Source organism: Mesoplodon mirus (genome assembly GCF_964341445.2).
Source record: "Mesoplodon mirus genome assembly, chromosome: 3".
Classification (NCBI taxonomy): domain Eukaryota; kingdom Metazoa; phylum Chordata; class Mammalia; order Artiodactyla; family Ziphiidae; genus Mesoplodon; species Mesoplodon mirus.
This window is the reverse complement of record NC_138978.1, coordinates 98,901,891-98,923,568: the sequence shown is the minus strand read 5'-3', so window position 1 is coordinate 98,923,568 and position 21,678 is coordinate 98,901,891. Positions and strand designations below refer to the sequence as shown.

The 21,678-nt window shown below is 35.0% G+C and overlaps 1 pseudogene across 1 annotated transcript; it reads right to left on the bottom strand.

Annotated features, from left to right (window-relative positions):
• Positions 1-21,102: 21,102 nt before the first annotated feature.
• Positions 21,103-21,361, bottom strand: LOC309799178 (large ribosomal subunit protein eL43-like; annotated as a pseudogene). The gene has a single exon. The product of its transcript is annotated as a large ribosomal subunit protein eL43-like (transcript).
• Between the last annotated feature and the right edge of the window lie 317 nt (positions 21,362-21,678).

Below are 21,678 nucleotides of genomic sequence, written 5' to 3'. Positions count from 1 at the left end.
GCTCTCACTGTTAGGGTATGAGTGATGGCGTATTGTTGCATAACAATAATACCACAAGCCTAGCGTCTTAAAGCAACATATGTTTGTTATCACACAGTTTCTGTGGATCAGGAGTCCAAGCAGTTTAACTTGGGCCACTGCAAGGCTGAAATCCAGGTGTCAGCTAAGGATGCTGTCTCTTCTTCAGTTCTACATGTGAAGAAGGATCTGCTTCCACACTCCCGGAGGTGTTTCTTCTGGGCTGTCAGACTGAGGGCCTCCATTTTTTTCTGTCTGTAAGTCAGAGACCAACTACAGTACCTTTCCCACAAGGGCATTCCCAAAAGAATTACTAAAAAGGATGATTGAGATCATGATACATATGAATGTATATGAATAAATATATAAATATAAAAGTCATTTTTATTTGTGTAATGATCATATACTTATTTTTAAATAAAAATATTAACATGGCCGAATAATGAATTAGAATTTTTCTCTTCTATATTCCTAATAGAAAATAAAAAGTAAAATTTTGCTAAACCCGTTTATCCAAGGTCATTCTACTAATTTGTTTTATCAGTTCAAAATGACATTAAAATTGTTTTACTCATGGTGGAAAAGGATGAAAAAGGCATAAACACTAAGCTAAAGATCCACTGTCTAGAATAGTTATTTCTGAAGTCCATGTTGAGATAAGCAAGTGCTGAATCTTAAGTTAATTCATTTTCCAATAGACATCAATTCATAAAGAAGTAATCCATAAAATCCAACATAATTGAAGGTTTTATTATATCCAAAGCAATTTTTACTTTGTCATTTGGAATATCATTAGCTTATTATAAATAATTTTAGTAATACAAGAATACCATTTAATAATTTTAAAGTGCATATTTTATTTGTTAAATTGAAGAAGCTGAATGTTTGGCAAAAAAGAAAAAAGAAAAAAGATAAAGAACACCAACTTCACACCTAAATATTTATTTACTTAAAATTGCATCTCTTATTTTCAGTTTGCAAGATTTATACTCTTTGAGACCATGGAAAGCATTAATGCCAAGCATGATAGGTTTTCAATACATTTTCCCCTTCTAGCTTGATATGTGGTTTGTTTTCTTTAATTATGGTATGATGATTGGTTACTTGCACTGTTTCTGTTATGAACTGAGTTAGCCTCTTGGCCTTTCCCAGCTAATAATGTGTCTTTTTGCCTCTCAAGTATGTTTTTCCTCTGTATAGAGTACTAAGGATTTATCATCATGCTTACTTATATACTAATTTTTTGGCAAAATATGATAAATGCAAGAGAATACCATCAGCTTGTATAAGAAAATTTATAAAACACTTTTGGCTACACTGCTACTAAATACTAGTACAAGACACCACAAAACAGTATAACATGAATTGGAGAAAATAGCATATTAAATAACCCACTGTATAGAATCTAGATTTTTCTTTTCTTTTCTTTTTTTTAAGACAGAGAATGTTGTAAATTTATACAAACATAGGAACACTTCCTTCTTATTTTTCTCCTTTCAGATTAAACCTACATAACACTCTGTGTTGGGCTCAAATTTATGTCACTTAAAACTTCAGCATTTTTTATTATTTTATAATCTTTATACTCCCAAATAGTCGGTTATGAAATTTTTTTGTAAGGTAACTATGCTTTTATAATGCTCATGGACTTTTAGTATAAACGGAAGGAACTCTAAATTCCTAAGAGTTTACAAATTTTCCCTGTCAATGTATTTCTACCCTTCTCCTCTGATTTTAATGTTCCTTTTAAAAAGAAGGTAATTAATGACTTAAATAGGACGTGAAGGATTTTGAACAGATTGTACTTCCTTGTGACAGTATTTTAAATAATATGAAGCATCTTGATCTTAATGCAAGGCTAGGAGGTTTGCAACTCTTTAGAGGAAAAATATCTAAGGATAGACTGCCCCAGAAGGACTGCGTAATGAAACAACGGCATCTCCTGGAGGAACATGTATAGCTGAACCAGTAAGTAGGACTTAACACAGTATAACTATTTTAAAGTGTTGTATATCAACATGTGTGTATACAAAGTATACAATATGTATTTATTTATATATATGTATGCCACTGTAATAGTTTAAATAATAAATTCCTTTAGTAAACTATCACTAATTGCACTGACAGTAGGTGTATAATTTTGTCATTGATGCGAAGCTGAGGTCAAGGAATAATTAGATTGGCATGGTGTTTCTTCCTGATTCAGGATTTGTAGGGTCCTTAGACAACATTGGTAACAACCTTTCAGAAGTACTGATTACAAAGTGAGTTGCTCTGCATATTAACTACAAGTTTTCACCCAAGATGATATAGAAAAAAATCTAGCACTATCAGAAAAAAAAAAAAAATAGAGGGAAGCCAAGAATGCTTCGGGGGTGAGAGAGTCAAGCAATTGTCTTTGAATATAATGATTAAGATGCTCTTGGGCTGATGCAAGTTAAGTTGCTGACATTACAAGGCAGAAATAATGATGAAATCAATTATATAGTTCCTACTTTAACAATTTACTAGTTCTCTAAATAGAAATGTAGGTTCTGAAAGGTGAGATTTTTATCAACGTACACTATCACTGTTCAATATAAGACTAAGTACTATTTATATTAAAATAGAAAGACTGAGTTTTAAGAATAAAGAGTATTTTTGAAAGAAATATTGATATTTATAATTGTAATGATGTAAGCACCTCATTTTAAAAACTTATAAAACTATGAAATGCAAAATTATCAGTATAAAAAAGTCAGGCTAGAAAATGTTGGATGTGTGTGAAAGATGACATTTTTACTTCAACTTGAATACATAACACTTGTATTCGTAAGAGTACATGGATATGGGGAAAACAAACCCTTTGTTATTATTTTGATAATTCTTTTACACAGAATGTTATTACGTGCCCAGAGTTTTATAGTACCTAAGAACTAATATTTAAAAGGAGGATTATGTGATTAAGGTCTGATTTTATGTGTAAAGATGTCTTATCTTAATTTCTTAGATATAATTAATCATTGTTATAAAAATATAAGAAAACGTATTTTCAATATATTTTGGAACTTTTTGATATACCAAAAAAGACATTTATATTTCACAATGTGGAATAAATACTACACAGAATATTTATACTTATTTAAGAAAATATTTTATATCAAATGTTTATTTAACTTATATTTACTTACCACTAAGGACTATGACACTCACTAAGTACATATTAGATACTCAAGAAGAAATAAGGCTAAAATGCCTTGTCCTTATTCTCTGGGCTCTTGGATTTCCAATGGAAAGATGGGCAGCCAAACAGTATAGTATAGTGTGAAATTCAGCAGTATAAGCATTTACTAAATTCAGAAGAACATAAGAAAAGAAGCACCGATGTCTTATGGACTAAATAATGAAATGTTTCACAGAGGAGGCACTTAAAGGATGAGCACCTTTTAAAGTTGCATAAATATATGAAAACAGACAAGAAAGCTGGATAAAGGATGGGGTGAGAGATAGGAAGGGCGTTGCTCACAAAGAGAGCATTTGCGAAGGATGAAAGTAGTTCTCATCCATATCAGACACAGTGCACCTATTTTTTAGAAAAAAATAATTTCTAACACTCTTTTTACTTTCTTGAAATTAAATTAATGGTACTATAAACTTTCTGCACAGATACTTTAAAATGATAAAAATGTAATTCCCAAAGAGGAAAATAATAGAGAATTTTTAAAAAAATAATTTACAATAGAAGAATATACATTTCAATAGGCAAATGCTCAAGGCTCAACTGTATCTGGAGTATATTGTCTTAGGTGACATGGTTTTCCAAATGGGGTCAACCCTTAAGTTATAAAAAAAAAAACAAAAAAAAACATTTTTTTTTTCTGAGTACATAATGAGAAAGAAAGATTTTGTAGTGGACCCACAGTACAGTCTCTCTCTTTACTAGCATCTGTCCTGGGAAACAGAAAGGTGACTAGTCCAAGCTCCTTCATAAATATATTAAACACAGACATCCTGGCAAACACTCTTACCATTTGTTAACAGGGCATCTTTAGCTATACACTGCTTTTCAAAAGCTACCTTATTTGTCTAGGATTGCTCATGGGAAACAAACCTAGAATGTATACATTTCTTATCATGTAAATTCCATGTGCTAGCCTTGGTTATTGGATAGGGATTCAGTATATATTGGGTCGGTCAAAACGTTCATTCAGATTTTTCCATTCCATCTTATGGAAAAAACTGAGTGAATGTTTTGGCCAACCCAAAATTTTGTTGAAGTATTTTGTAGGGATGCTTATGTGATTTCCTGATTAAGAATCACTATAATAGAGGATGGAGTATTATAAGAATGGGAAAATTAACGTGGGCTAAATTGAAATATATTTGCATACTATATAATTCACCTGCCTCTTGTGTAAAATTCAATATTTTTAGTTAATTTATAGAGTTGCACAACCAAGACCATTTAGACTATTTTTGACCATTTCCATCATCCCTAAAACATTTCCAGCACCCTTGTACTCCTTGCAGTCAATCTCCACACCCTTGTCTCTAGAAATTTTCTTTCTTCTGAACATTTCTATAAATAAAATCATAATACGTAGTCTTTTGAGACCTGTTTCTTTCACATAGCATATTGTTTTATAGTTTCATCCATGTTGTAGAACATAGTTGTATCAATTTAGTTTCTTTTTTAAATTGCTGACTAAAATTTCATAGAATATTACATTTTATCTGCTAAAAAATAATCTTAAAATTCATATGTAACCACAAGAGACCCCAAAATTTCATAGAATATTACATTTTATCTGCTAAAAAATAATCTTAAAATTCACATATAACCACAAGAGACCCCAAATAACCAAAGCAGTCTTGAGAAAGGAGAAAAAAAAAACTGCAAGCATTACATACCCTGGCTTCAAAATATATCACAGGGGACTTCCCTGGTGGCACAATGGTTAAGAATCTGCCTGCCAATGTAAGGGACATGGGTTCGATCCCTGGTCTGGGAAGATCCCACATGCTACGGAGCAACTAAGCCCATGTGCCACAACTATTGAGCCTACACTCTAGAGCACGCAAGCCACAACTACTGAGCCCACGTGCCACAACTACTGAAACCTGCCCACCTTAGAGCCCGTGCTCCACAACAAGAGAAGCCACTGCAATGAGAAGCCCGCGCACCACAACGAAGTGTAACCCCCACCCACCACAACTAGAGAAAGCTTGCGCGCAGCAAGGAAGACCGAATGCAGTCAAAAATAAATGAATGAATAAATAAATAAATTATATATATATATCTACGGTGAAATGAAATTGTTTTCTTAAACTTATTTTCAGTTTGTTTACTGGTGTATATAAATAAAATAGACTTTTGTATCTTAGTCATGCATCTTGCACCTGTTATACTCAATTATTATAGTCATTTTCTTACAGATTCTTTATAATTTTCTACATACAGAATATTGTTATTGGCAAATAGAGCTTTTCTCCTCCTTTTTCCAGTTATAATGCTAACTTTATTTATTTATTTATTCTTGATTGCACTTCCTAGTTCTGAAAAAATTCGTTTATCATTAAGTAAAATTTACCTGTAGATTTATTGTAGATGTCAAGTTGAGGAAGCATCCTTTTATTAGTGGTTTTTGAGAAGTTGTGTTACAAATTGGTGTTGGATTTTATCAGATGTTTTTTTTGCATGTATTGAGTTGATCATGTATTTCTTATCTTTATTCTATTAATATAATTTATTGCACTTATTCCTAAAATAAATGCCACTTGGTTAGGATTCATAATCTTTTTTATATGTTGTTGGATTTGAGTGGCAAATTTTTGTTGACAACATTTGCTTCTATATTTATAATAGATATTGGCTACTGTATTCTTATGATATCTTCACCTGGCTTTGGCATTAATGTATTACTAGTCTCATAAAATGTGTGGGCTTGTATACCCTTTTCTTCTATTTTATAGAATTTATGAAGGATTGGTAATATTTCTACTTTAAGTATCGAATTAAATTCAGCAATAAAGCCTCTTGCGACTACAATTTTCTCTATAGGAACATTTTCAATTATTAATTCAATTTCTTTATTTCAATTGAACTTTCTATTTCTTCTTGAATCAATTTTAATTTTTTCATTTGAAGATTTTTTCCATTTTGTCTGTTGTGTAATTTGTTTGTATAAATTTGTTTACACTATCCCTTTAGCATATTTTAAATGTGAGGTCAGTGGTGATGTCCCTTTTTCTTTGCTGATTTTGACAACTTGTACCATCTTTTTCTAAAAAATTTCTTGGTCGATTTTATCTTTTCAAATATTAACTTTTGGTTTTATTGACATTCAGTATTGCTTTAATTTTTTCTATTTTGCTGACTTCTCATCTTTATGATTTCCTTCTGTTTTCTTTGGATTTATTTTATTTTTTCTCGTTTCTTAAGGTGAAAGCTAAGGCTTTTTATTCAAGATATATTTTTATTTGTCAAAAGATGTATTTGTCCCTATAAATTTTCTTATATGTACAGTTTTTAGCTGCATCTATAAGTTTTAATGTTTTGTTTTAATTTTCATTTAGTTCATAGTATCTTCTAAATTCACTTGCAATTTCTTCTTTGGATTATGTAGAAGTGTATTTTTATTTTCTGAATATTTATAAATGTCCTCTTTTTTCATCTTTTGACAATTTCTAATTCGATTCTATTTGGGTTTTAAACGATTCTTTATACGGATTAAGGTCTTTTAAATTTATGGCTTAATACATGATATATCCTAGAAAATGTTTTATGTATGCTAGAACAAAATCTGTATGCTACTGTTGTTGTGTGATATGTTTTATGTTGATAGTGTTGTTCAAGTCTTTTATATCACTGTTAACTTTCTGTCTAGTTGTTCTATATGTTATTATGAATGGCACTTTGAATTTTCCTCTTATTTTTATTGAAATGCTTATTTCTCCTATCCATCATGCCAGCTTTTCCTTCATGTATTTTGGGGATATTCTTATTTTTAAAAAAATCTTGTTTTTATTTTTATTTATTTCTGTTTACTAAGCCTAGATTTCTAAGTACTTCCCCTAGGTCAAAATAGATTATGCATCAGCCAATAATTGCCCAGAGATTGTGTTTAAACAGCTTGAGCCAGTAAGCGTTCAGCCCTTTACCAATAAACCTTTCTGAAAAAAGGGGATGTATTTAAAAATTCCAGGAATTTACAATTTTTTCTTGGTTTTTACTGTCTATGTGTACAGTGTCTCTCATTCAGTCAAAAACTATAGGTAGTTCTTGACTTCTTTGGAGACTCCTGAGTGTACTCATAGCCTACTGCATGTGCACAGCTTTCCAGACTACCAGAGATATGAGTATATAAAAGCTTATCAAGGTTGACTATGTCTCTCAAATTCCCTAGATCTACCTGTGAAATTTTTGACAAGTCTCATAGTCCTTTGCTGGTCCTTCAAACTCTTGCAATTTAGTTTAGTGGAATGTTGGCCATTCCAAGTTATTTGTTATCACGTCTCATGTTTGGACAGGAAAGACATGACCAGGTAGGGTCTGGAATAGCTATGTGCCCTGGGCATCTTTCACTGAATTCTTGTAGTCTCTCCATATGATCTTTCCTGCTGGGAGACTTCAAGGTAGCTGAATATCTTAGATGTTGTCTTAGGGCTTCCAAGGCACGTGGTGCATGCAAGAGAAGCCTGGTGAAAGCTATTTTTTTCTATTGTAACCTAGACTCTTCTGCTCTGTCACAACTCTCTAGGTCAATCTGCCTAGAAATAAACATCACTGCGGTAGTACTCAGAACATTGTGGATTCTGGAAAAGCTTGCCAGCAAAAATAAATGGATTGCACTGAGGAAGGACAACATCCGATGTATCTGAATGTATGTATTTTCTAATGAGTTGTGGAGTTCAAAATTATTAAGTTTAAAATAAAAATCTAAACAAGCAGTCAATATATATGGAGAAAGATATGCCAGATACACTGATTAATCTCTGCACTCCACTTCGTCAGGAGCTTCTCTCCCTGGATATTTGTCATGAAGGACTGGTATTTACTGATTGCTTCACCAAGGACACCTTACCATTGGCATCCAGTTGGTTTCTGCCCATGGGAGGCACCAAGAGGAAAACACAGTGAAAGGAATGAAGTCCTGCATTTATTTATACCTGGATCCTTCTTATCCGATTGTCGTTCTGGAAGTAGTTGTGTTCTTCTATTGCCATATGTTCTTTGATGGCCTCTTTACTAAAAAGGTAGCTCTTTCTAGATTCCATAACACTAATTTTCCCTTACTCCTTTAACTCTAAGGACAATAACTACTTCTTACTGTTGCAGGTCATTTACATATTTTGAGTGGACCAATATTCTATTTGAATATTACAAATAAACACAGGTGGCTCATAGAATATAATATCGTCACAATCTGCAAATTATTGCTGATCCTGGTTTGAGACTGAATGCAAATAAAGGTCAAGGTGTAGTGGAACTGAAAGTTTGGAGCTTTTAGTAGCTATGGCAACCATGTTGATTATAAAGGTTATGGAGTGGGCTGAATACACACACACACACACACACAATGAACGTAAGGTGTAGAAATCCTGACTCAAGTGGAGAATTTTAAAATGCACCAGGAATTATACAGTAAAGAGCATTTTAGGTAGCATTTACTTTTGGCTCAAAGTAAGAGAAAACCTGACTAATAGTGTCTTAAACAAGTTGGGGTTTACTTTTCTTTCAAAAGTGTGGAGTAGATTCAGCACCTCAGTGTTATCAAAGCTGCTCTCTCTGAGAATCTTACTTTTTTACTCATGATTGCAACATTGTTGCCAAACCTCCAATTATCACTTCAATTTTTAAAATAGCTAAAAAAAGGATTGAACAAGTCCAGCTGAATGTGTCCTTTTTATGAAGGTTAAAAAACACACAGTATGATGCTATTTGTGCAAATTTTGAAAACAAATAAAAGGTGTATTTTACACTAAAAATGGTTACAAAGATGTAAAAAATAAGTAGGGAAAGTACAAAATTATTATTGAGAATGACATGCAACAATTGTAGGATAGTGTTTAATATATCTGTAATATATTTTTCCTTTAAAAGAGAGAAATCTGAAGAAACATGGCACAATTTTAATGAGGTGAATTTCACTGGATGGTAACTGTTATTTTATATATTTTCCATTTTGTGGAATATATTATGATTAATGAAACAAAGATTTTTTGTTTTTGTTTTGTCTCTAAATAAGAAACAGCCTCAGATTAAAAAATAAAATAAAATTAGGTTCTCCATTTGCAGAAAAATAGAGACCGGGAGCAGGGAAATCTTTCCATCTCAGTCCATCATGGCAGCAGAAATCAGGATTTGCTAACGTCAGTGTTGTACACCCAACTGTCAATGTTGGGAACTGACATCTATAGTCTGAGGACACCTATGGAACTGACTCTCTTATCATCCTAGAGGACATGAAAGGGCTTAGGAGACAGCACAGGCACAATCACGGCAACCTGTCTGGGAAACACTGTTTCTGCATACATGCTTTTTTTAAAAAAATAAATAAATCATTAGTAAACTGATAGAAATCAATTATGAGGTTATATTCTTTTTTCCCCCAATAAAAATAAAGGGATTATTAATTTGAACAACTGAAAGAAAAGTCAGGCTTTTTTTTTTTTTTTTTTTTTTACAAATATTTTACCTAAAATAAAGTATTCTAGAAAATATAAACTATGCATTCTCAAACTGGAGACCTAAAATGTTATATATAAAATAAAGCAAAACAAATGTTCAGGAGATAAGAATACATTCAAGATAAAAAGGGAAACCATTTTTTAAATATTGTAAAGAAATTACACCTAAGAATTAAAATTCAAATGGGAGGCAGAGAAGCAGAATTGAAAAGATAGAAAACAAAATGAATAATGTAAACCTGGTGATATTTCCATTTTATAAACAAAGAAAGAATTGTATAGAATAACAATCCATGATCAATAAAGATAGAGAAAAAATTGCAACAAATATTAAAATTAGTCCTTAAGGAATATACCAGAATAAATGAAACAGAAGTAACATGCAAACTTATAAGAGAAGACAAATTTCATGAGCTGAAAGAAAACACTGATTGCTTTGATTTGAAAATGTAAAACAGCAAGCAATCTCATATGGACATATGTATTTGTTTTAAATTTAAATTACAAAAAAAATAAGAAAAAAATTTATAAACACTGAAGGAGGAAACAAGACAATGGCAAAGAATCGAATGAAGGCTGTCTCAGACTTTATCTCTATAGCATTAACTACAGTTAACTAAACAGTGTACAACAATTCTGGTTCTATCTTTGCTTGGTCTTGGCTGTTAGAGCTTCATTTATCAAATCTGGTAAAAGATAGAGTTGGACAAGTTATACCTATCAGAAATACCGTGTTTTTATATTAGTGTCAATGGACGATATTCTTTTACCAGATTCATGGGACCAATAGAGCATGCAATCTGTTTTTGTCACTTTATGCAGGAGGTGAGAATATTTCATTTGCATGATGCTCTTCATTTTACTAAGGAATGGTTATTGTTAAGACTATTTTTCAACTAATCTTATTTGCAATTGATTGTGTAGGATATAAGAATGTGTTAGAATAATGTATCATGCAAGAGAGGAAAAACAAAATACTTTAAGTTGAATTGTAAATACTGATATACTTTAACTTCTCAAAAAATAATACAACAGACCAGTGTGGGCCAGAACACCTCACCTCGGTTTCAGCTGCCTATGGGCAGAACTCAACTCTCTGGGGAACTCTGGTCTCTCCCAACAGCACAATAAGGGGACCCTGAACTCTGGTTTAACTAAGCCACAGTTCCCAAGGGTATCGGCAACCACAGGAGGCCAGAATTCCACATGGCAACATCAGGGAATGCTGAACCTGAGTGGCCAGACCCCAGAAACAACTCCGTAAGCCCCTTCACTGCAGCTTCCAGTTTCCACATGCAGCAGGCCCACCTGAAAATGTCCAGCCTGCAGTTCTCCCAGGCGATGCCCAGCAGGCCCATGGCCCCCATGAGCTCAGCAGCTGCAGCAGGGTCCACGTGAGCACACAGCAGAGGACCAGTGCCCCTGCCCCAGCACCTCCCCAGGGAGCCCCACAGCAGGGCTTGCTAAGCCTGAGCTGGGGGCCTTCAGCCAGAGCCCCGCCCCAACAGTGGGTGGCTGGGCAGGGCTACACTGCGCCCAAGCCTACCCTGTGCAGACTACAGGCCAAGAACTGCCCTTTGCCTACAGTGGGCAGCCAGGTAGCAGCAGGGTGGCCAGCATGGCCGGAGATGCCGACCTGATCGACTCCCTGCTGAAGAACAGGACTTCGGAGGAGTGGATGAATGATTTGGACGACCTTCTAGGGCCTCAGTAACGGGAGGATTTGTGGTGTTTTCAGTGTTCATACAGCCTATATTTTTGTTCTCAAATTCAAGAAAGAGCAACTATTTTGGACCAAAAGCCCACAGCCTGGGGATCTGAGCAGGTAGAGCTAGAGATGTGGGGCTGAGGCCTGGTCCTGCCAGGCTCTGTGGGGCTCAGGGCCCCCATCCAGCAGTTGTGCTATGTTGGGCTGGCCCCACCCCATCTGCTGGTTTTGTTATCTGATGTTGGGACAGCAGGACAGGGTTCTATAGGTCGTTTTCTACCCAAATGACCAAAAAACCAACAGTGAAACCCCATGATGTCAGGCTTATAAAAATCTGTGCTATCATGTTGACTTAATTTAGGATTTCTCCACTTGCCCCAATTTTGGGACAAATTTTTGTTGAAACTTTATGGCAGAACTGTTTGCAATTTGTAGCGTAGAAAAGATTTAAATTTTTTTTTTAAAGTTTTAAAACAGATTAGGGTAGGTGGTGGTTTAAATTGATAAGTGGCATTGGAAACTTAGGGTTTCCGTTTGATTAAGAGCCTTTTTTATTCCTGCTCTTTGTCAGCTTTCAGGGCAAAGGGAGGCTCACTGGAAAATCATTTCCGTAAGTGCAGGCTGTGACTGTATGTGCCAAAAAGGAACAGGATGCCATGAGACAGCACAGTCAATGACACAGAGGTGTTCTTTCCAGCAGCTCCTCCTCCTCCCAGAATGCTGTTCTTCCAGGTTGGCATTTAGGAGGATGTGGGCTGAGGAATCCCTTCCTCCCATGTGTTGGTAGCAGGACCCCAGGAGGCCCCCAGGCCAAATGCTGAAATGAAATAATTGGAATTCCTGTGTCCTCTTTTGTTGTAACTTCCTGCCTTTTGCAGTTTACCTGAAAACTCATATTTAATGTGTTAGGAAGGTGACCATTGTTGAGTAATGCACAGATGTCTTTCCTGCACCCTGTCCTCATTTCCCATAACCTTTCTTTCTGCCTCCCCTTCTTTCTCTCTCCAGCCCAAATGAAAAACCTCAAGCCACTGATTTACTAGATGGGAGAGGAAAAGAGTCATCAGAATTCCCTAAGGAACACTAGCATAGTAAGGAGCTGGGTATCCCCTCCCCAGAAAGCAAAGGTTTGTGGGAAGGAGAAAACTAGGTGTGCCCTGTTTGGCAGGGAGGATGCAGGCCAGGCCAGAGGAAGGAATTCCACTTTGTTTTACTACTTCTGCCACTCCCTCATCAGATGACTTGCACTTTTTAAAGAGAATTGCTTTGTGACACTGATACATCCTTTCTAAAGATTCAAGTGGATTTCTCTTTTAAGGTCTCTGGCTTTTTAAGTCTTGACTAAGCTAAGAGTCCACAACTGAGTATTACCTGTGGGCTGTTTGTGGGAAATGAAGACACAGCACTTCGATATAATGAAATCAAAATGGTAAGCACAAGGTGAGACCCTGTTAAATGGGGTGCCCAAGAGAAAATAGTACACTGAAAAGAGTGGCATATATGCAGAGTGGTCTCTGGCAAAACAACAATCCCATTTTTATTTCCCTGGAGCCTCAAAATGGATAATTCAAGGAGTATCATATGTAAAGAATTGAGCCAATGAAAATGTTCACACAACCAGCTTGAGTGACTTTGAGGGGACGAAAACGTATACACACATTGGTAACTATTTTGCACCAGCAGTGCCTTTCATGGGGGTACTTGGACCCTCAGATCTTCTTCTCTAATAGCCATTTGCCACCACGGGTAGTGTTTGGGCCATTTCCCCTTTAAACACCCTCCCTGCCTTCCCCAGTTACTGAATATAACTCTCAAAGAAGGGAATGAATCATAAAGCCAGTGAAGACTCCACCCTCTCAGTGAGCTCCCTGATCTGAAGGGGAAGAGGATGACTTCAGCGAGTTCTCTACCAAAAATAGGGGGCCAGAGGCTGGTGGTGGGTCCTTGTTCCTCTCCTGGTCTCCCTCTGGCTGCTGGTCACCTCTATCCCCAGGTGCTGGTGTCTCGGCCTCCCCCTTTTAGGGAGGGCTGCCCCTGCCTTAGTCCAGCGGCCACCTAGACAGACAGCAGGCTTCTCACTTGCTGCAGTGTCAAAGCAATAAAATGTGATGCTTGGATTCCCCCCAGGGAGCTGCCTGTGGCTTTATTAATGAATCTGGTTTTTGTGTAGTCAGGGAAGGAGACAACTTCGCTTCAGTGCAAATCTCCATATTTCAGGAGCCATGCTCCAAAGAAAAAGGTGCTTGGACTTTTGTTATACACACTTGCTTTGTGTAAATAAATGCTTACAACTTTATATTAAAGATGGAATAAGCGTTAGAACTTCTGACTATATATTTTTTACTTTTATAGATTTTAAAACTATAATCCTTTATATATGTGTTTTGGGGGGCTATAAGTTTTATGTCAAACAGTTGGTATTGTTAACTTTTTACTGTCATCAAAGTACAAAAATGTCCCATTAATTCCCTTATTCTTCCACTTCCCTTAACTCTGGTATACACCAAAAAGAAATCTTTACTTTCCTGTTTTATCATTATAAAATAATAAAAGTATTTTGCTAGTATGGAAAAAAATAATGCAACATATAATCATATAGTCAGCCCTCAAATTTAAACAATACTGAAACATTGCCATATTTGTTTTAAAGAAATAAAATGTTAACGATAAAGCTTGCCTTACTCCTCCATATTATTATATGGGTATCCGTTATATTATTTTCTGAGTGATGAAAGTATATACTTATTAACAATTCAACTAAAAAAGAGACACCCCTTTCAGACTCCCCCATGAACATTTGGATGTGATATGATAGCAGTAAGTTACTTGAGGGAGTTGTTATATTTTTATAAGAAACTTATAAGAAATTTTATAAGAAAACATTTTTAGCGAGGCATATTTAATCCATTTGGGTTGCTTAGTTTAAATAACCTGGAATATGTGGATTTATGGGATAGAGCTTTTTGGAAACCAAAAATATAAACTATGAAGCCCCAACCTTAAGTATGTCCTCTGAATTTGCCCTACACTTACAATGTCTTGTACTCCAAAACCAAGATGTGTCCCAATGCGTTGAAGGGGCTTTTTGGAAGTTGCATCTGATAATTTGGTGCCTTCCAAAAGCAGATGCTTATACACCTATGGGTGATTTTTACTTTTATTTCTCACTAAACATTAGTAAAGTTTGGTTTGGGGTAAGATCTATGATTTCTGTGAGTCTTCTCTGATAATTCAGCCTCTTGTATCATTGCAACTTACAACCAGCCCTCATCAGCAAGTAGATTATGTTGAAGCAGAACCTGCTCACAATAACAACAATGAAAAGCATAAATATTTGAGAAAATATTATAATATAAAATATATGGTACTCAAATAGTTAATCCACAAATGGTCCCTGGAAAATATTAAAGGCTTGAGTAAAACAATAAAGTGATTTCTAGAATGAGAAGATTGAACATTATAAAGATATCACCTCATGTTAAATTATTTAGAGATGAATGTAATTTCAATAAAACCTGATGCTGGATATTAATTTTACTTGAAACAACTATTAATGAATGCAAATAGAAAACAGAATAGGAGAAGATAGCAAAGAAATTTATAAAAAATTATTCTTACCATTTCCTACCAAACTGTCAAAACCTGACAGAATACTGGCCATTCTATCTGTTTCTAGCAGGTAGTGTCAGTGCAACGACTGAGATGCTGTTTAAAGATTTAGTAAAAATGGTGGTCCTGAAGAGTAACTGATGGCAGTAAAGAAGGATAATGTTAATTAATCACCAGATCTAAGGACAATTGTGAACTATGTTTCAAAAACCAGGATGCTTGTAAAAAATCTCATTTTTTTTCATATGAATGCACCTAGGTTTTACTATCAGAGCATTAACAGTATGCCTTAGAATTAGGCCCCCTAGGTTAACAGTGTACTGCTGATCAGAATACACATGTCACAACTCAAGCATCACTTCTCTCAGGTCACACCCTTTTGGAGATCCACAAATTGGGTTATTTAGACTCCTTTTCATTAATTTAACACATGAACATCCACCTATCTTAGCATGTATCAAGTAGTAACATGTCTGTTTGTCCTCCTCTGCCAAGATACTCTGACATCTTGGGGAGCAGAGGCTATTTCTTTCAAAAATTGCTTTCATTAATATATTCTAATGCTCAGCAGAGTGTCTGAAATAAAATAGGAAGCTAAATAAATTTATATTCTGTTAAACAAACGCATGAATGGATAAACAGTAAGGAATTATCATTTCCAGTTTCTAGTGGTGGGCATGATATAAGCTTACATTTCATTCTCACAGTAAGATTTAATTATAAATATTGTTATCACATTTTATAGAAGAGAAAACTTATGCCAATAATTAGCTGCTTAAAGTCACTTGAGTTTCAACCTCATGGTGTTTTGGAGTTAAACCACACGATTTTTAAAAACCCTTAATAACATGAACAAACAGAGGAATTGAACAGATAACCTCCCTCAAACAGATTTTAAAATATAAAAGAATTTAACAAATAATAAAGTAGGAATGTCAAATTAATGGGAGTGAGTGATAATATTTATAAAATAACATTGAAAATATTTGCTTGAAATTTGAAAAAAATGAATTAATTTAAATAATTTCACATCTTTTAAAATAAATTTTAATTTGATTGAAGATTACATTTTAAAATCAGCAAATGTAATTAAAAGAAAAGCTATATGTCTCAAATGTTTGGGTGAGAAGATATTAAAAACTGAAAGTGATAGAAATTATTACAAAAAATATAAACAATGTGGCCAGATAGTTTTTATTATTTATTTTTTACATTTTTTTAAAGAAAAAAATTACATAGAGTAAAAATGTATAATTGCAAACATGGTGGAAAGTTGCTGAAAGAGGATTTATTTTATTTATAAATAATAAAGTATACAATGTAGATGTGTCAGTAAGTTCTTGACAAGATAATTTACCAGAAAAGTAGACATGAATTTATGGGCTAGTGAAGAAAAGTTTCAAGTGGAAGATGTAAGTGAGCAAAAGCACAGAACTTCAATACTGTGTAGATGTGTGAAGTAAATAGGAAATAATAATAATCCAGGCCACCAAGTCATCAGTGTTAAAGGAAGTGCCAGGGCCCAATTTAAAAAATTCTTGTCTTCTTTGTTAAAGTAATAGTACCACAAAAAAATGTATATTATGAAACTTATAATTACAAACAACTAAATGCACATGAAAACAATTAAGATAAAGGCAAATGAATATCAGATAAATAAAAATGAGTAATCCTATAAGGAAAATATATCAAGGTAATATGTCAAGGAAAAATCCTATAAAGATACAAATATGTCAAGAGTGAAGGATAAAATAATATCCTTTAGTTAAACACTAAAAATGTATCTGTGAGATTCTTCATTATATCATATATTATTTGTGGAATATAGGTAGGATGGAGGGAACATTACCAATTTTTTACAAGTGGATTCTTGAATACTATTCAAATATTCTCTGTATTTCGATAACCAGATAAATGAAACATAAAGACATTTTTCCTGAAAATAAGAGACACTATTGTCATCAGTTCATTTATCATCTCAAGTTCTTGTAAGCAGTCAAAGCAGAAAATCCATTTCTCTCTTGTGTGAACAATATTTCTTCTACCTCTGTCTTACTTTTGGCTGGAGTCTCTGAAAATTCATGTGAAAAAATTGGTTTGTCAGTTTTACACTTCAATTCTTTGGGTTACTGCTATAAAAGGACAGGTAATTTGCTCAGGGGAAGAGTGGAGTCTGTGGCAGTAGTTGTCATACTAATTGGTAATTCAGAAAACCATTGGTGCTTCAAACAAGAGTCTCTGATATATAAATACATCATCATTAGGAAATAGAGAACGTACAATGGAGTATGTAATAGAGAAAGTACAATAGAGTCTGTAATAAGTATCATTTGATATTCTGACAAATTATGCCATGGCTTTCACAGGTTTTTCATACTTGTCTTATGTCAATTTCTTTATAGAATATCCAGAGATAGAGATTTTTATGTAGAAAGTCTATTGGAAATACCCTTGGGATCAACCCATGTAGAGTCACTAAAGTGGGCAGATTTGACCTCACCATAGCACTGGGAGTTCTAGAGCTGGTATGGCCTTTCATCTTTATCCATCTCTGAAGGAATCATTCTCAAGATTCCTACGCTACGTGAACTAGTCTTTGGATGTGGCAGCTTCTGAAATAGGAGTGTGTCCTTGAGTAAAGCAGCTCTCTTCTACTGAAGACAGTGTCCGGAGAGGGATTCAGCTAAGCATATTAGCATCACTTACTCACAATAGCTGGGGAAATGAATATCTCAGTGCCAGAGGGAAGTTCTTGGTGGTGCACCAATGCATCAACTTCAGTCCATGTTTCATGATTCATGAATTCATTTGCTTCATACAAGAAGTCCTGGAAATATCGCCTCCAGTGTTCTGGTCAGTCTCTTTTCTTGAATAAACGTACAAGGAGAAATTTAGTGAGAACCCTAAACCTGTTCTCAAGGCCACACTTGAGATTCTTTGCCTCTTGTATTATCCATTCTAAAATCTCTAAACCCTAGGCCAACATTGCTGCTGGTTTAGGTGACTTCCCTGATGGCATGATCTAGAACCTCACCCCCGAGTGCTCTGAATCTCTGATCATTAGGTCCTTCTCAGTCCATAGCTGAAATGCTTGCCCATTTACCATGAAAATAAGACAAAGGAGTTCCAAGAGATAAGTATTGGCCAAAAAGTTCGTTCGGGTTTTTCAAACATCTAATGGAAAAACCTGAACAAACTTTTTGGCCAACCAACCCAATACATCATCAGAGTAGCAAAGTTTTCCCTGTCCCTATTGTGTACTAACAGCCTGCCTGCCAGGATGGTATTTTTTTCCCCTTGCTTTAAATGATCAAATGGCACATTAAAATTTAGAGGGACACTTGCTGTGCCCCTGGTGGAGGAATTCTCTATCTGGGACTGGACTCTCTAAATCACCAGAGTTCAGTGTTCTGGTGATATACAGCACACATTCCCTGAAATGGATCACTGAGTATGATAATAAACAGAGACACCCCTACCCCAACCCTTACTTCCTGCTTCCTGGGGAAACAGCATCATATCATTATCATTAATACAGGGTGCATACAGTGTCCTGGAGAATAGCACTCTATCTTTGCATGTCATGATCTCCAAAAGGATAGCTCAGCTGAACCTTCAAGAGATCATTTTTGCATTCTATCAGCACAGTGTTCTGGGTGGCACTGAATGTGATAGAGCCAACAAACCTCAGATTCATGTGTCCACTGCAGCACCTTTTTTTTTTTTTTTTTTTTTGCTGGAAAATAGTTGTTTTACATTATGAGGGACTTTGTATAACAGGGAATATTATGAAGGAGTCTGTATCAGTGGATATAACTTTCTATAAGTCTTTGGTTGATGGTGCTGGTTAAGTTCTTGTAGTCAGGAAAGGCAAACCATCATTGGAATGTGTGTTAGACTACTGTAAAACAATCATACATTCCCTAATAAAAGTGTGGTGGCAGTCACTAGTATGGTTGGTCACACTTCCATAGATTCAGCTACTAAGGAGACAAGTCAGATAAATTTAGACATATTACTACTCATGGTGTAGCAGGTGACATAGGTTCCCTTTGACCCACAAATTCCACTGGGGCGATGTGGATGGGAGTCCAGGTGGACGCTATGCACATAGTGGGGCCATGTCACAGCTGAGCTTAGAAATTACCCATTCCTATAAGAGGGGTACTGGGAAACCTGCCTATATTTCCTTCTAGAGTGAGACTTCATTCTTACTACCCTGTAATGTAAGGAAGCAGATACCTGGGAGGGGAAGAGACAGTCTCTATCTTCTGGAATGTAAATGAACCTGAGAATTGAGTGCTAATATGTGGGCATAAAGAAAGATGAGAGAGTTATGGAGAATTATTTCCCATCAGATACAAAATAGGTTTTATTACATTCTCTTGGCCAAAATTTCAGTAGCAAAAGCTTTTACCTGCCAATTTGTACTGTACTAGCTCTTTTTCCCCTGGCCAAGGACCCAATGTAGGGGTTATAATAATTATCAAATATGTCTCTTCCAATTATACATTTAGAGTTTATGTCTCAAGTGAACCCACTGTGAGTTTTAACTGAACCAAGTCTCCTTTAATTACCTAGTCCCTATGCATCCTCCATCTATGTAAAAGGACTTGAAAACACTTTGTGTCTATGGGTATCAGTGTCGAGTTGGATCCTGTGTCTTTGAAATACTTGAAAACACTCCTTTCTGAAGTGCATAATTAACTAAGTATAAGGTTGTAGTTATCATTGGAGCAGTAATGGGGAAAACATCACTATGCACATTTGTTGTGTGTTCCTCCTGGAAAGGTTCCACGTTAGATTTTACTTCCTCAGAGCACTGCTAATTTTCAGGTTTCCTAGGAAACTAATTTTGAATCAGGAACATAGTTGGAATGCCTTTAGCATCAAGATCGTTGGAAGTAGTCTTTAGCAGAAGGGAGATGTACAGGTTTCCTATTGCTGCTGTAACAAATTACTATAAACTTAGTGGCTTAAAACAACACGTTTATTCTTTTATAGTTTTTTTTTTTTTTACAGTTCTCAAGATGAGAAGTCCTAAAATGGGTCAGAAGGGCTACATTCCTTCTGAAGGATCTAGGGGAGAATTGATTTTCTTGCCTTTTCTAGCTCTAAAGGGAACCTGTATTCCTTGGTTCATGGCCTCTTTATCCACCTTCAATGCCAGAAATATAACATCTTCAAATCTTTACTCTTCTGTCATCACAATGCCATCTGTGTCTGACTCTCTTATTGCCTTCTTATAAAGACCCTTGTGATTAAATCGGCCTCACTCATATAATCCAGAACAATGTTCCCATGTCAAGATCCTTAATCTTATCACATCCACAAAGTTCTTTTTGCCATGGAAGGTAAGGTATTTAAGGTTTGGGGGATTAGGATGTGGACATCTTTGATGGGCCATTATTCAACATTTCACAGTCCACCCTCTGTGATATCTCAATGCATAACACATGAAACTGTTGGTAATTAATATTTTCTTTGACATCCCTAGTAAGTAATGATGGGGAACAAAGTGGATGGTTTCTGAAATAGCACAATTTCCTTACAGGTGAAATAATAATGAACCTCAAAATGTGGTTTAATGACACAATTCTTTAAACTGGTGATGCTTATTACCGTTTTAGCACTGCAATGTTTATATTTAATCATTACAGTTTCTGCAAATGTTTCATAATGAGATATGATTTTCACATCATGTTTGTTGTGAAACTTTTTATTTTTGAACTTATACAATAATATCTTAAATTAAATTTTTTTTTCTAAATAACAAGTAGCTAATTTGTACTTAAATTACTTTTTCTTATTACATTTGTGTCTCTTTTCTTGTGTGTGGTTCATAAAACCCTTGTTCTTTCTGTAAAATAGAGTAGATTATGAAACATATATATTATTTAAACATTAGAGTTAAACAGAATTAGTTAAGTAGAAGTAAATTTGGGGGTGGTTTGAATTTTTTTTTGTAAGTTTACCTTTTCCTATAATCACCCAGTTCTTAGTACCTTTTTATTTTAATTTCTGTGTAACAATATTAACTTTTTGTTGCATAAATTAACCCATTATTATAGGCTAGAAAAGTTCAAATGGTGGCACTTCTACTGGTCCTTCAGTTCCTTCAGTCTTCTGATGGACGACTTTACTGTGACAGCAGAAGTGGTGTTATAGGTCCGAGCATCACCAACTATCATTTCATGCAGGAATCACGATGCCAGATGCCCACAGCTGGTCTCTTCATCTTGATTTTGCCACAGAAGGAGCAAGTGTACTTGGCGTGCTGGCTGATTTCTTCAGCATTTTCCTGAGGGAGGTACTATAATGGGTCCCATATTTACTGAAAATTCCGGACTTCTTTGTGCATTAATCATGTCTCTCAACAAATATTAAATTTTTGAAAAGAAGGTGAAACAACACCCAAAGAAATGGAGAATCCATTTTAAAGGAGTTTCCAAAATATAAGCAGTATTTTTTATAATCATTCTCTATTCTGCACCATTAAAGTAAAGATAATAGACTCTCCATGTGAGTGACCCAGAGAAGACCACTTTATCCTTATGATACTGCTGCAGTGATGTATGCAAAATATACTGTTAGGTGAGAGGCATACGGTTTAATGGATTGTCTGATATATTGATATTGTTAATACCTTCGATTTTGATCCTAAAGTGAAAGAG